The 13,956-nt window shown below is 39.3% G+C and overlaps 1 protein-coding gene across 1 annotated transcript in view; it reads right to left on the bottom strand.

The window, feature by feature from the left end:
- ANO1 (anoctamin 1) overlaps positions 1–13,956 on the bottom strand; it is a 115,632-nt gene that overhangs the window by 100,264 nt on the left and 1,412 nt on the right. The gene's annotated exons all lie outside the window — the stretch shown is intronic.

Raw genomic sequence — 13,956 nt, 5'->3', positions numbered from 1 at the left:
ACTTGGAAACACCAAGTCCACAAGCCCAGCTCCCACAGACCCAGGTTTACAGTGCTAAGACACAAAATGGGTTAGCATCTCTCTTTGGAAACCTAGCTTCAATTTCCTTTGCTCCAAAGAACAAAGTGTCCTGTTCTGACACACAGTTTGGCATATTTCCACATAATTTTCAATCTCTGCTCAGAAGAGTCTGGGGATTGCAACTGTAAGAGCATTGCAAACAAGGTGAATTGGAGCTCTGTAGGGATGTTTGGTTCTAACCAACACTCTATTCCTCCCTTGTACAAGAAAATTGTGTCTTACTTTCCCTGCCTGCTGACCAACAGATAACTCAGGAATATAAAATCATTCCTGGATACAGCTTCAGATTCTACAGTCACTGGAGTATACAAAGCTCCCATTCACTTCAGTGGGAATTATGTCTGCAGAAATCATGGTAGCTGAGAGCACCTTTCCTATAGCCAGACACCTCAGATATAGTCCAGCAGTTCTCTGTGTCTATTGCTTCCTTCCCAAATATAACCATACCTCAAACTCAATAAATGACCAGATTCTTTGTATGAAAAAAAAAAAAGGAAAAGTAACCAGAAAAAAACCCAAGATGCAGAATTAAACAATCTTCCTTAAAATAAACTCTGTGGTAATGTCTGCCTATTGTCAAAAGTTATTAGGGAATAAATGTGACAGACCTGTCTGCTAAAAGACTTCACTTGAACAGGGGACATACTTAAAACTTGTCAGAGATTTCCCCTCTGTTAGTATGTCTGCTTATGCTTACTATACACACCCTGTTACATTGGTATATACTCTTGCATTGTAGAAGGAGCTGATTTATTTGTTGAAGGAAAGAACACTCCTTTCCCCCATGTAATTCTACCCACTTGGGGTTATAGCCTTTGTTTACTCTGAACACAAAATAGCAAAGTCATAGACTAAAACCAGACTACCTAAGATTACTTCTGCTTAAAGGATAAAGTCAACAGGGACCGGCTAATGCAAACAAAGGTGGAATTGACCCATCAAACAATTGTATACTAAGTTGCCTACACTAGATATTCTTTAAATAAAAGCTAGAACTTGACAATATTTTATCAGGCAATTATAAATCACGAATTGTAGAGGGGACAGAACAATTCAGGGTAAAAGGGTGAAATCTTTCAATTCAGGGGCTAAACAGGGACTCGTCTAGTGGCATCAACAGAAGATGTAATCATGAACATATTCAAAGGCATTAGAAAAGCACTTAAAGCTGAACTCCTGTGGCTTCTTGTCATGCAAAACTCCTAATGGGAATTAAAATAAGTAAAATAAAAATATAGCAAGCTACATACATTGGGCAGATGGGATTTAAATGGACTACAGAACTTCCTTCTGTACAAACAAAATGTCAGCATATGAAAGGGAGGTGCTCCTTCTTCCTTTTCATCAAAACTTGCCAACCTGCTATCTGATCCCGCAGTTCTTTACTATACCAAACTCCCACTGAATAGTATGAGAATACAGCATGCATAAGGATTCCCATAAGTTCATATTAGTCAATACCATAATAAGGGAAGCAAAAAACTCTCACTTCAAATGGACAGCTTTGAAAGCATGACCCTAGCCTGAATCCCAGAGGGTGATAACTTTTATTATGATCCTATCGGTCTCTGAACTTAGGGGGAATTTGTTTGCTGTATTAAGGCTGAAAGTGGAGAGCTAAAACAAATTTGACAAGCACAGTTCCCTGATACTCAAACAAACAAAGTCATTCTGAAAAAATTGACCACTAAAGTAATTTTGTAATAGAGGCAGTGTGGTCTGGTATACTGAGCACAGGACTGGGGTCAGTAACTTCTGTATTCTATACCCAACATTACCACTGATTCCTTCCGCAACTGTGGGCATGTCCCTTAACCTCTTTGCAGCTCAGTCAGCAGGAGTCAGAACATTTAACTACGTACTACACTGAAATGTTATGAGACTTAATTGTGATGATGTTAGAGAGATTCCCACACCTGGGCCATTCTTTTTAGGTGGCAAATATGAGGAACTGTCCCAAATTGAGGTGTCAGTGTTTTGGAATAAGTTGATAAATACCAGATGGTATTCACCTAAAAGGTCTGAAGGATCTCAAATATGAAATTGCAGAACTACTAACTTTGGTATGTAACCTATAACTTAAACCAGCCTCTGTACCAGATGACTGGAGGATAGCTAATGTAACGCCAATTTTTTAAAAGGCTCCAGAGGTGATACTGGCAATTATAGCCCAGTAAGCCTAAATTCAGTACCAGGCAAATTGGTTGAAACTATAGCAAAGAACAGAGTGATCAGTCACATAGATAAACACAATACGTTGGGGGAAGAGTCAACACGGCTTTTGTAAAGGGAAATCATGCCTCACCAATCTATCAGAATTCTTTGGGGGCGGGGGTGTCAAATAAACATGTAGACAAGGGTGATCCAGTTGATATAGTGTATTTGGACTTTCAGAAAGCCTTTGACAAGGTCCCTCAACAAAGGCTTTTATGCAACTTAAGGAGTCATGGGATAAGAGGGAAAGTACTCTCATGAATTAGTAACTGGTTAAAACATAGGAAACAAAGGGTAGGAATAAATGGACTTTCACAGCGGAGAGAGGTAAATATCAGGGTCTCCCAAGGATCTGTACTGGGACCAGAGATGTTCAACATATTCATACATGATCTGGAAAAAGGGGTAAACAGTGAGGTGGCAAAGTTTGCAGATAATACACAATTACTCAAGATAGTTAACTCCAAAGCATACTCTGAAGAGTTTCAAAGGGATCTCACAAAACTGGGTGACTGGGCAAGAAAATGGCAGATGAAAGTCAATGTTAATAAATGCAGTGCATGTTGGAAAACATAATCCAACTATACATACAAAATGATGGGCTCTAAATTAGCTGCTACCACTCAAGAAAGATCTTGGAATCATCCTGGATAGATCTCTGAAAACATCTGCTCATTGTTCAGCATCAGCAAAAAAGCTAACAGAATGTTAGGAACCATTAGGAAAGGAATAGAGAAGACAGAAAATATAATGTCGCTATATAGAATCCTGGTACACCCACAACTTGAATACTGTGTGCAGTTCTGGTCACCCCATCTCAAAAAAGATATATTAGAATTGGAAAAAAGCAGAGAAGGGCAACAAAAATGATTAGGGGTAAGGAACAGCTTCCATATGAGGAAAGAGTAAAAGGACTTGGAGTATTCAGCTTAGAAAAGAGATGACTCGGGGGGGGGGAGGGGAAGGGAATATGATAGAGGTCTATAAAATCATGAATGGTGTGGAGAAAAAGTGTCATTTACTCCTTCAGATAATACACAAACCCAGGGGTCACACAAGGAAATTAACAGGCAGCAGGTTTAAAACAAACATAAACTGCTTCTTCACATGGTGCACAGCCAACCTGTGGAACTCATTGCCGGGGATGTTGTGAAGGCCAAAAATATAACTCTGTTAACAAATAATTACATACATTCATGGCAGATAGGTCCAAAATGACTATTAGCCAAGATGGTCAAAGATACATCCTCATGATATAGATGTCCCTAGGCCACTAACTACTAGAAGCTGGGACTGGATAACAGGGGATAGATCACTTGATAAATTGCCTTGTTCTGTTCACTCCTTCTAAAGCATCTTGCACCGGCCACTGTCAGAAGACAGGATATGGGGCTAGATGGACCACTGGTCTTAACCACTATGGCCATTCTTGTGTTCTTATGTAAGATGGAATGGAAAGCATTCAATGCTGAATTTTATTAATGAAGAGTTTACCAATGTAGGAGCTCATCTGAACCACCATCCACACAGAGGCCTGAATTTCAGGGGAACTGGATTTGAATCCCTGGATCTGAACCAGTCATTACTGATCTGGTTAGGGATTTCATCCAAACCAAGAAGGGATCTATTTTCTACATCTAGTTTGAACATTGTCCAATAAAAGATATGTTTCATGAAAGGACCAGTTTGAGATTAAATATTGTAAGGAACATTTTGTGAGCTTTTAGCACTCTTGAATCTGAAGCCAGAGTAGCCCTAGTTTGATCTTGAGCCAGCATTCTGAACCCCACCTTAAAGAGGCTCCAAACCCAAAATGAACACTGCCTCAGACTATCACTATTATCAATAAAGCATTGAACAGAAAAGTCTTGCTCTTGTAAAGTCATGCAAGGAATAACATTTCCAACGTTTTTGAATGCAAGTTGAAAACCCACCCAAATGGGGCTATTTTATTATGTAGTTTTTGGAACAGAATGTGGAAGCACAAAATAAGTTAAAATGATAAAGACCTGAATAGAAAATTGCAGTTATAAATGGAATGGTTGCTGTAAGCAGATAGTTCTGTACATCCACATCTGTTCCAGTTCAGAGCAGTTCATGTGAACCAGTGGGAGAAACTGTTCCCCCCCCACCCCCCGCCCCTTAGACTGCTACAAACCTATCTGCATTTGCTCAACCACCGGAAGTGGAAAGAGGTGGCAACCACCCAAAAATTGGCTCAACCTGAGTTTCACTGGGACAATATCTCCCTGACCCATCCTTTTTGCTTCCATCTTCCCTATCCCCACAACAATGCAGCATTATTTGGGGGGGAAGAAGAACCAGATGTATTTTCAAATTCTTATGGGAATTCAAAAATGTTTGGTTTTGCCAACTTATCAAGTCATTTGCAGTTTAACAAAAGCTGCATTTTTGTCCTTCACTACAGATTAGTTTTTCTTTCACAAGTGTCCCCTCAGGGGTCACTTAGACGATAAATAAGGAAAAAGCTGACAGAAGAGTCAAGTGGGGAAATAGATATTAAAAATAATGATGCTGCTCCAAAACTAATTCAGGTTCCGGACAGAATGCAAACTTCCAGCGCAGAGTTTATTTTAAAGTGTCTCCTTCCCCCTCCACTTCTGTCTCTGTTTTATCTCCTGTATTTTCATCTTTTTTATGTCTTAAACCCTATTCCTAAAAAAGACAGTAATAATAGAAGCAGCCACACAGAGAGGAGGCAAGATGTAAACATTCTGTTCCAAAATCCGCTGTGAAACAAAAGGGCAAGGGGATTACATTTGGTAAGGGCTGAAATTTGTCCAGTGTTTTGAGCTGAAACTGAACCCCACATGTCTCAATGTGTTTGGATGTGTCACCCCTCTGAAAAAGTATGACTAGGAGAACTGATTATTTTTCAATTTGAATATTCTTCAGTTGATTAGTATTGAGCCACAGGCAGTTTATACACAGAATGCATTTGTTTTAACTATTATTTTTAATAGACGTTTAAATAGATCTGTGTTTTTTCCAACCTGCAAAAACTTCCAAGCTTAAATTCTGCAGTTGATTCTGCATGGGCAGTTCTGGGCCGCAGACTTTACTATGTGTTGGGGTCTGTCTGGAGAGAGCCAGTTGCATGACTAGGTCTTCACTGCTTTCAGGTGAATTATGTGAACATACCAAAACCAGTATCTGGCTGTCCAGGACTGCTTTGACTGGACATTGCTATAAAGATTTAGTGCTAGATCCTGTGAGTTAGTGGACCTTTAACTCCAATTAGACCTGTGTTTCTGCTCCAGAAGTGAAGTCAATGGCAAAACTCTCACTGACTTAAATTGGAGGTAGAACAGGCCCCTTTGTAATTTAACTGGAATTCAGGGTGCTCAGCACCTCACAGGATTGGGTCTTTAAGGAAGAGTGGACTGATCCCACACTTCTTACTCAGACTAAACACCCACTGATGTAATTAAAAATATTCCTGAGAAAGGGATGCAGATTCTAACTTGTACTATGACTCAGTAGTTAAAAGAAAGAGTAGCGTCCCTGTGTTTCAGTTTAGGCTATGCTAGTGGTGGGTGCTGAGAACATCTTGGAAAGTACTATGCAAATTAAATTTTTACTGAAAGTAGGGTTGCCAGTTTTGGTTGGACATATTCCTGAAGGTTTCATCACATGACATTAATCTTTAATTTAAGATTAATCTTTAATTCCTGGAAACTCCAAGACAATCCTGGAGGATTGGCAACCCTAACTGAAGGCGGTTATAAATGGAGGCTGCTTAGTATCTGCAAGATCAGGCCTTCAGCCACTTGACCGCCTTGTTCTTCACCAAAAGCGATCATTGGGACTACTCACATGCTTAAAATTAAAGCACTTGCTTAAGTGCTTTGCCTGATTAAGGCTAGTCTTGAAACTTTTTGAGTCTAGATAAACTATTCTGGAAAAATACATTGCAAGACAGAGAAACTGACTCAAAAAAGAGGCTTCATTCATTTTAATAGAAAAGTAAAAAAAAATTATATTTTGGAAACAAGAGCCTAGCTTCTTTAGCAGAAGTATTATTAGCAAGCTGCTGAAAGGAGAAAGATTAAAATGAAATTAACGTACCTACCATTTAAAAACAACTAACGTGGAAGGCTTATATTTATGCAGCAGGTATTATTATAAAATTTTAAAAGTCTACAGTGTGAAAAAGGGTTCTGCTTTTCCATTGGCAGGCTGTAGAGGTTCTGCTTTCTGTCATCCAACAAATCATTTATATTCTGGCAGTGATTTTTTTTCTCCCTTTTTGAAGATTCATACGTCTATCATAAATTTATTTACTGGACCAGCATGAAGAGAAAATACTTTTTACATGATCATTTGAAATGGTATTTTTAAGGCACAGTTTTTCTTCCAGTTGATGTTAGCATTATCATCAGTTATTATCGTAACCCTAGTTTGAGACCATATTTGCTCTGAGAGGAAACTAATATGGACCTAAAATGAAGCCATATTTTCTAAATGTGCTGATCAGCCAATGATCTCTTTGAAGCAGACAGCCAAACTAATGAGTGTAGCATGGTAGCTTTAGGCCCAGATCCTGAGCTGTAGCTGAGGAACACCTGGAGCAGCTCAGAAGTGGGGTTGCAAAGATGGCTTAACACGATCATTGCACTCCCCTGATTCTGGGCAAAAATATGCTGTTTTGGTCTCCTCCACTGCAATTTGCAGCAGCCTACTTTGCAAAAATACCACTATGTAGTTCCATGTTTTATTGTCTCTCATTGACTCCATTTCAAATTTACTCAGGTTGGAAGGAAAAAGGTTTTGCCCTCAACTGCCGGCCCAACAAATTCAGATCCGAAAGTCAAGTCCTCTCCTCATCATAATCATGTGTAATAAAGGTTTGGCAAGCCAAATCATACTCTCAGTAAGACCTGTGCGACACCTATTTTCTCCAAATCATGCCCTCAGGTACATCTGCGCAACCCCATTGCAAGCTCATTATGATTTGTTCTTTGATATCTGCAGTTGGAAGGTGCTATAGAAGTACAAAAGATTTATTCCATTATAAACCCACCTCAACAGGATTATTCAGATTAATGTTACACATCACTGTTTAACCCTTGGACCTCAATCTAGCCTCCTCACCCACCTTAAAAGAGAATTTACTGAGTATGAGAATGTCCTTAGGTACTATAGCTCAGATATGCAATACATTCCTGTGTTTGGAAAGCCTGAACCTCCTGTACAACACCATGGCACAATAGCTGAACCTTTCTCAGGGTTTCAGTTATAATATTGAATTTCTTGTCTTTGTTGTTTGGTTTAAGTCAGTCTCCAAGGCATGCCTTAAACTGAGCTTTCATTCTGAAATGCATTTTAGCCCAGGCTCAACTGCCTGCCAAATATCATTATTGATAATGACTGTAAAGGTGGAATAATATTTCAAACCTGCTTCCCTGTGATCATCAGAGGACCTAGAAAACTGTTCAGACAGAATTCAGGTCACCTACTAATAAGATTCTACTTTTAGATCATTGAATTCCATGTCCCTGGAAACCTGTAATCCCAATACACTGAATTAAAATGATTAGGGCTAAATTCTGCCAGTGTTTATAGGTGTCTTTCATTGAAGAAAATGGAAGACACAAGCATGGATCCAAAGATAAAACTAACTTTTTTCCCCCTGGTCCAACTTTCAAACTTTTATTTCATTTCATCATCTAGACATTCAGAATCTATGATTTGGATGCCTTTCACAAGGCCCTATATACTGACATTAACAGAAATTCTATTTTTCAGCAAACAGTGCAGCAGTAATTTTAAGCACAGGTGTGGATAAAGCTAAATATGTTATGGCTCCCAAAAGGACAAAAAGGAAACAATCTTTCATACAAAATATATTTGCAAACAGAGGCTATAAAGAAATGCTAGTAGTGTGGATTAGAATGCACAGACATAGTACATACTGTACGTACCAAAAACTTAAGAGCCTGTATCTCATAAGCCCAGAAAAGGAATACATGGAATGGGAAAAGGGAAAATTCTTATTTTAATCTTATAATACACACAAGGTCAAGGAGTAGACATCACTTAGAAACATGTACAGTATATTGCTATGGTCTAAATTTCTTTAATCACTTGTCTGGACACAGCAGCCCTGAGAACTCTACTTATCATATTGAAGGGAGGTTTTATTACTACCCAAGTCATGTCTCTAGTCAATTCGGTCATTCCATTTTTATTAGTACAATGCATAGTGGACTTCAGTAAGCCCTCCCCATCCATTGTCCATACAGCATATCCTATAAGACAAGCCCTTATATCAGGCATACATTATACTGCCTAAAGATGTACCTTTTTGAGAGATATATAGTATACTCTATAAGGTTTGCTTCTGCATTGGATATACGGGGTACCATATGGACCTGATCCTGGGAAGTGCTCCGAGTCTTCTCTAAAGAGATGTACTCCCTCAATTTCCCATGGACATCCAGGCATATTTTAGATTGGGCCCTATATTTTCCAAGGACACAGAAACAAGATAGTAACTTATGTTTTCTATAGGTTAGAAGATCCCAATATTTTAGTAGATAATCCCCACAAAAAGGTGGACTCTTCACTTACTTAAAACCTGAATGAAATGCATATATCTTCAGACCTATTTGAATGCAAGATTATGGGCTTATCAGCAAGATGATGAACTGAGAGTATGTGCTAAGAGCTTAAATTATGTAAAAAAAATTTTGCTTGACTTAATGAAGTGGAAGTAATTGTTATTTTGGACTATAGCCTGATCAGTATTAGGAGTGGTGTTGAGGGAATAGTTAATTGGAAGCTCCCTCACGCTTAATTATTTTAGTAATTAACAGACCTTAATAGATTTCTTAGATTCTCTTTTGCTGATTGTGCAGATGCATTTATTTACAAGGTCTTTCCAACGATCTCCACAGTGCTAAAGGTACAGGAGAGGGCATTTCCCAATATTCTACAAATTAAACATGTGAACATTCTGTATTAGAAAGAAGCCTGCAGCAGAACCCTGGATCCACTCCCCTTCCACCCTCAACACACATCACAAACCCAGGATCCTAATCCTCTACCCCCACTGCAAATGGTGAGACAGTTCAGTTCCATATCCAAACTTGGTAACTCAGCTCTTACACTAAGTCTCCTGGTAATTATATGGTTGAATAAAATATATTAAGTCACAGGAAATAAAAAAAGGAAAAACCATTAATTTATTTTTAGAAACCTTGACTCGTCATTCATCAAAAAGAACATTCACAATATGCACTCAGATACCAGCATCTGCGCAAGGTTTGCCTGACCACATGCTGAAATGCATATTACATATAGAGAACCATTTTTCATCTTTAGACCAGGTTCAGACTCTGTGCCAGTGAACACAGGAGATATACAGCAATGTAATAATTTCTACCAGTAAGTAGAACTATACCAGGGCTTCATTGTACATGACAGAGCTTGCTTTGACAGTCTGTCCAGCCTTATCCTCTCACTGCTGCCACATCTGATGCCCCAAACCATTCAATACACATCTTCCATTGATATTGGCAGTGTGCACACTTGAATATTAGAGCAGAGGACACATGGCCTTATTCAGCTCCCTCACACACATAACCACCAAATGGGCCCATACTCATGTTCAAGAAAGCAGTTTTAATGGATGCCTGAATGATCATCTCTCAGCAACCCAATGAACAGATTGTTCCTGCTCATAACACTGTGCGTGTGTGTGTGTATGTACACGTGCATACACTGCCACTATCAAGTCAGGGAGCATAGGCACACAAGTCAGTGAAACACACCCACTAGGTCTGCTGCTCTCCCTGAAATTTTTCTTGTAGTGGCTCTGGTGCTAGAATAGGGGTGGAAAAGTGTATGCACACAGATGCACGTGCAGAATTCCCTTTTAAGACATCAGTACCACAAATCAGTTTGGGTCAATTTAGTGACTTTTGGCACAAACACTTCCTTCTTTTGTACATTGCAATAATTTTCCCCCTAGGTTGGCACAAAGTTCCTTGAATTTCTACATGCTAGTCAAGAAAAAAAAAATTTAAAAATCAGTCACTATACACAAACATATAGGGGATGGGAAACAAGATTTTGAAGAGATAATATAACAATATGACAGACTAGACATAAATGAATAAATTTCTTCCTGTTATTGATCACACTAAGCAGGCCCAGATCCTGTAAGGAGCTGAACACTTTCAAATCCCACTGAAGTTAAGGAGTCAAATCCTGAGAGTCCTAAATAAGGCCCTATCTTATCCCACTGAAGTCAATTGTAAAACTGCCCCAAAAATAAAAGCAATGGAAAAAGGTGGCATGGATAAATTATATTTTAGAGCAAGCTATTTATATTTAGGGATACAGTGAAGACAAGAGTCTAAAAGTCTTTCATCCCTACTTCAACAGCATCACAAGGCCAACGTTAAGTAAGTATCTGCTCAGGATAGCTGGCTCAGAACAGTGGTTGTGTGATTTACCTAATACAAGGCAACATGTTCTGAATTTTGTATTTGTGAATTTAATAGTTGTCCATGCGTTTCCTTTCCTGTCATTATTAACCGGGTGCTTTTAAAATTAGTTTAATCCCTTCTCTTTGGACAGAATTTTGCTATTTGATCTCATCAGCCATGCAGATTTCTATTCCATATTCTGAGCTTGTTCTATGAGCAGAACTTCAACTGACATCAGTGAGTGCAGAACAGGCAATAAATATCTGTAGTGTGGACAGGAGAGAGAATTTTGCACATACTGGTGCATACTGATCAAGTTTCCTGGCATACAGACAGGAATGGTCACAGGCCTGGCATCCAGAAACACCTGAGTTTTAAACTCAGTTCTCAAACTAATTTGCTCTATAGCCAAAGTTAAGTCACTGAATTTCTCTGCCTGAATCCTTCCTTCTGTAAAATGGAGATAATATTTTCCAGCCTCACAGGATGTTGACATGATTCCTTAAATGTTTGTAAAGCAATTTGAAATGTGCTGTAAAAAGGCTTAGTATCAGGATTATAATATGACCAATAAGCATCTATGTTGTGCAACTGACCTAGGAGAAAAATGCTGTACAAGTTCCCTTGTAACCTCTTAAAAAAAAAAAAGCAGCGATATTCTCTGTAAAGATAGCTATCTATCTATCTATGGAACTTTAAAGATTATTTAAAAAAAGTGACAAATTCCATCTTGGGGAGTTGCACTCTAAGGGCTTAGAGCCTGCAAACCCATATACATGCGAGTAGTCCTAACCAGCACTAACAATCCCAGAGTATAAATATTACAAGGACCATTTGCATGAATAAGAGTTTGCATGAGAGGGCTCTAACTTACAAGCCACCTATTTTGATTGCTGTTAAAAAGCTTACCTTTATTTAAATTATCTCAGAGTAGCAGCATTGCCAAAGTCCCAGTCATTCCAAGGTGCTGAGCAGCTCCTGAGAAGTGCTCAGTGCTTTGAAGCCAATGGGAGATGAGGGCATTCAGCACCAGGATCAGGCCCTGAAATCTGCAATGTCTGCTAAGATTCCCCAAGAAAAGTGATTGAATACAATCTCTCTCCCCACTCACAGTGAGTCCCCAGCATCTCCTTTTCTCATCAGAATCCAGGGGGTATAATACAATTTAAAAGGGACATTTTTTCCCTCTTGGTGCCAACAAATGCTGCCACTTCCCAGGGTGACTCTTCCGCCTTCTGTTTTGGCAGGCTAGCCTTCTTCCATATTTCATAACTACAGTTGCGTAACAGACCATAGCTATAGCAGCTTCTGGTTGTGGTAAACATGCTGGGTCTTAACCCCATTACCAGCTCTGCTGTGTCACTTATTTCCTGATACTCACTTTCTCCATAACCCCTTGCCGTGACTGGTGAACTGTTCTGCTGCCTGCCAGGCTTATGGAGGACTAGACATATTGTACCACAAGTTATTCAGCAGAGTGAGACATCTGGCTGCAGACCCCAAGAACTGTCACTGAATCAAAACTACCTGCTGGAGGTGCTTGGGCTGAACGTGTACCCATCTCCATAAATGAATAAGTTATTTCAAGTTAAAACAAAGTTAATGAGGTGAATGACTGCAGAGCTGGAAGAGAAAGTCTAATTAAATCAAAGTGGTTATTAGTTAGTCTCTTATCACTACTGATTAATTATTAGCTGGAGATAATTCATCACTTTAACTGGCAGTGGAAATAGCTCAAGTGTTGTTATCAAGGGCAGAAATGTAATAAAAACAATAAACCTATAGGTCTGCTCTAGAAGTTCCAATTCAGAGCTGAATAATCTCTTCTAGAGGGAGAGCCAGGGAAATGGGTATGGGGTGAAACCCTGGCAAAACTCCCATTGACTTTAGTAGGGTCAAGATTTCACCCCAGGGGGAAGAAGGAGTTGATGGTTTAAACTTCACTTGGAAGTGGGGATTTGCTTCCATTCTAGTTCTGCAGGAGACCTCATCCTCCAGTCCTAAAGATATACTGAGCCTCATGCCCATTGCCTCCAAACTGCTCCCCAAGGTCTCATCTTACCTATGCCAGCATGGTTCCTTCAGACACTATGTTGCCTGTGCCTCCTTTATAGAGGGAGCCCCAGCACTACCTCTACTTGCAACTCCACAGCATAAGAGAATGCTGAAAACTGTTAGCAATGCCAGCACTATCACATGCCTATGGGTTTGTGGGGCCATGACACAGCAGATGACACTCATCCCCTTTGATCTTTCCCCTTCATGATACCAATGAAGCCCAAAATTCCTGGAGGGGGCTTCTGATGAGTCAATGGCAGAGGGGCACTGATGACACTTAGGCTTGACTATAGTCACGCATAAGTCAACCAATTTTTGCAGATTTTTCTTGTTTACCCATTCTCTTCTGTTTTTTAAAAATATGTCCCTCAATCCTTACTCCAGGCTAAATTGCAACAGCAGCCAGTGGAAGTTTTGCTTGAGTAAGGACCATGTAGAGACTTCAGGAATAGGTTCTACATCATTTTTCAGTGGGAGCAAAGGTTCCCAAGGTAAACTGACAATCTACAGCTCTGCAGTGTAGTTAGATGGCTTATATTTTTATAAACATTCAAAAGAAGCGTTTTGGATGGCTTGTCAATAGAAATGCAATGATGTATTTGGGAGACCAAAAACTGTTCCCTGCTCATATTGATGGGATTGGGTACATTCAGTTCACGCTGCTAATGGGTGAATCAGTAAATTAAATGGAGAATGTCACTAAAGTATTTCTCAGAGCTCTTTTGGCTATCACTTTGATTGCCTTATGATAAATAGCTGCCTGCCTCATGAGAAATAGTATTTTTTTTTTAGTACCAATCGGTCCTCATATTGATTTCACTCTTGATGTACTTTGATAACACTGTAGCTTCCCCTGTTTTTCCTCCTTTTTTTCCTCCAGAGTGCCCCTTCATGTTCAACTTTGAAATGAAGAAGTTATACCTCTTCTTCTACTATAAATATGTTAACATGGGGGCAATTAATGGACAGCAGAAGAGCAATATTTTGATATAAAACCCAGCTGTTTTCTGTCAGGTTGATTTCCACAAGTTTTTTTTCCTTTTTTATCCTGAGACACTCTGGCTAGTCTGAGATTTGATGAGCATACAGTGTTACTTTTAGAAATGGGCTGAACTCCAGTTAAATATTTGGCTGTTTAATACGCAGA

Source organism: Natator depressus, chromosome 6 (assembly GCF_965152275.1).
Source record: "Natator depressus isolate rNatDep1 chromosome 6, rNatDep2.hap1, whole genome shotgun sequence".
Lineage (NCBI taxonomy): Eukaryota > Metazoa > Chordata > Testudines > Cheloniidae > Natator > Natator depressus.
This window is presented reverse-complemented; position numbering and strand designations above follow the sequence as displayed.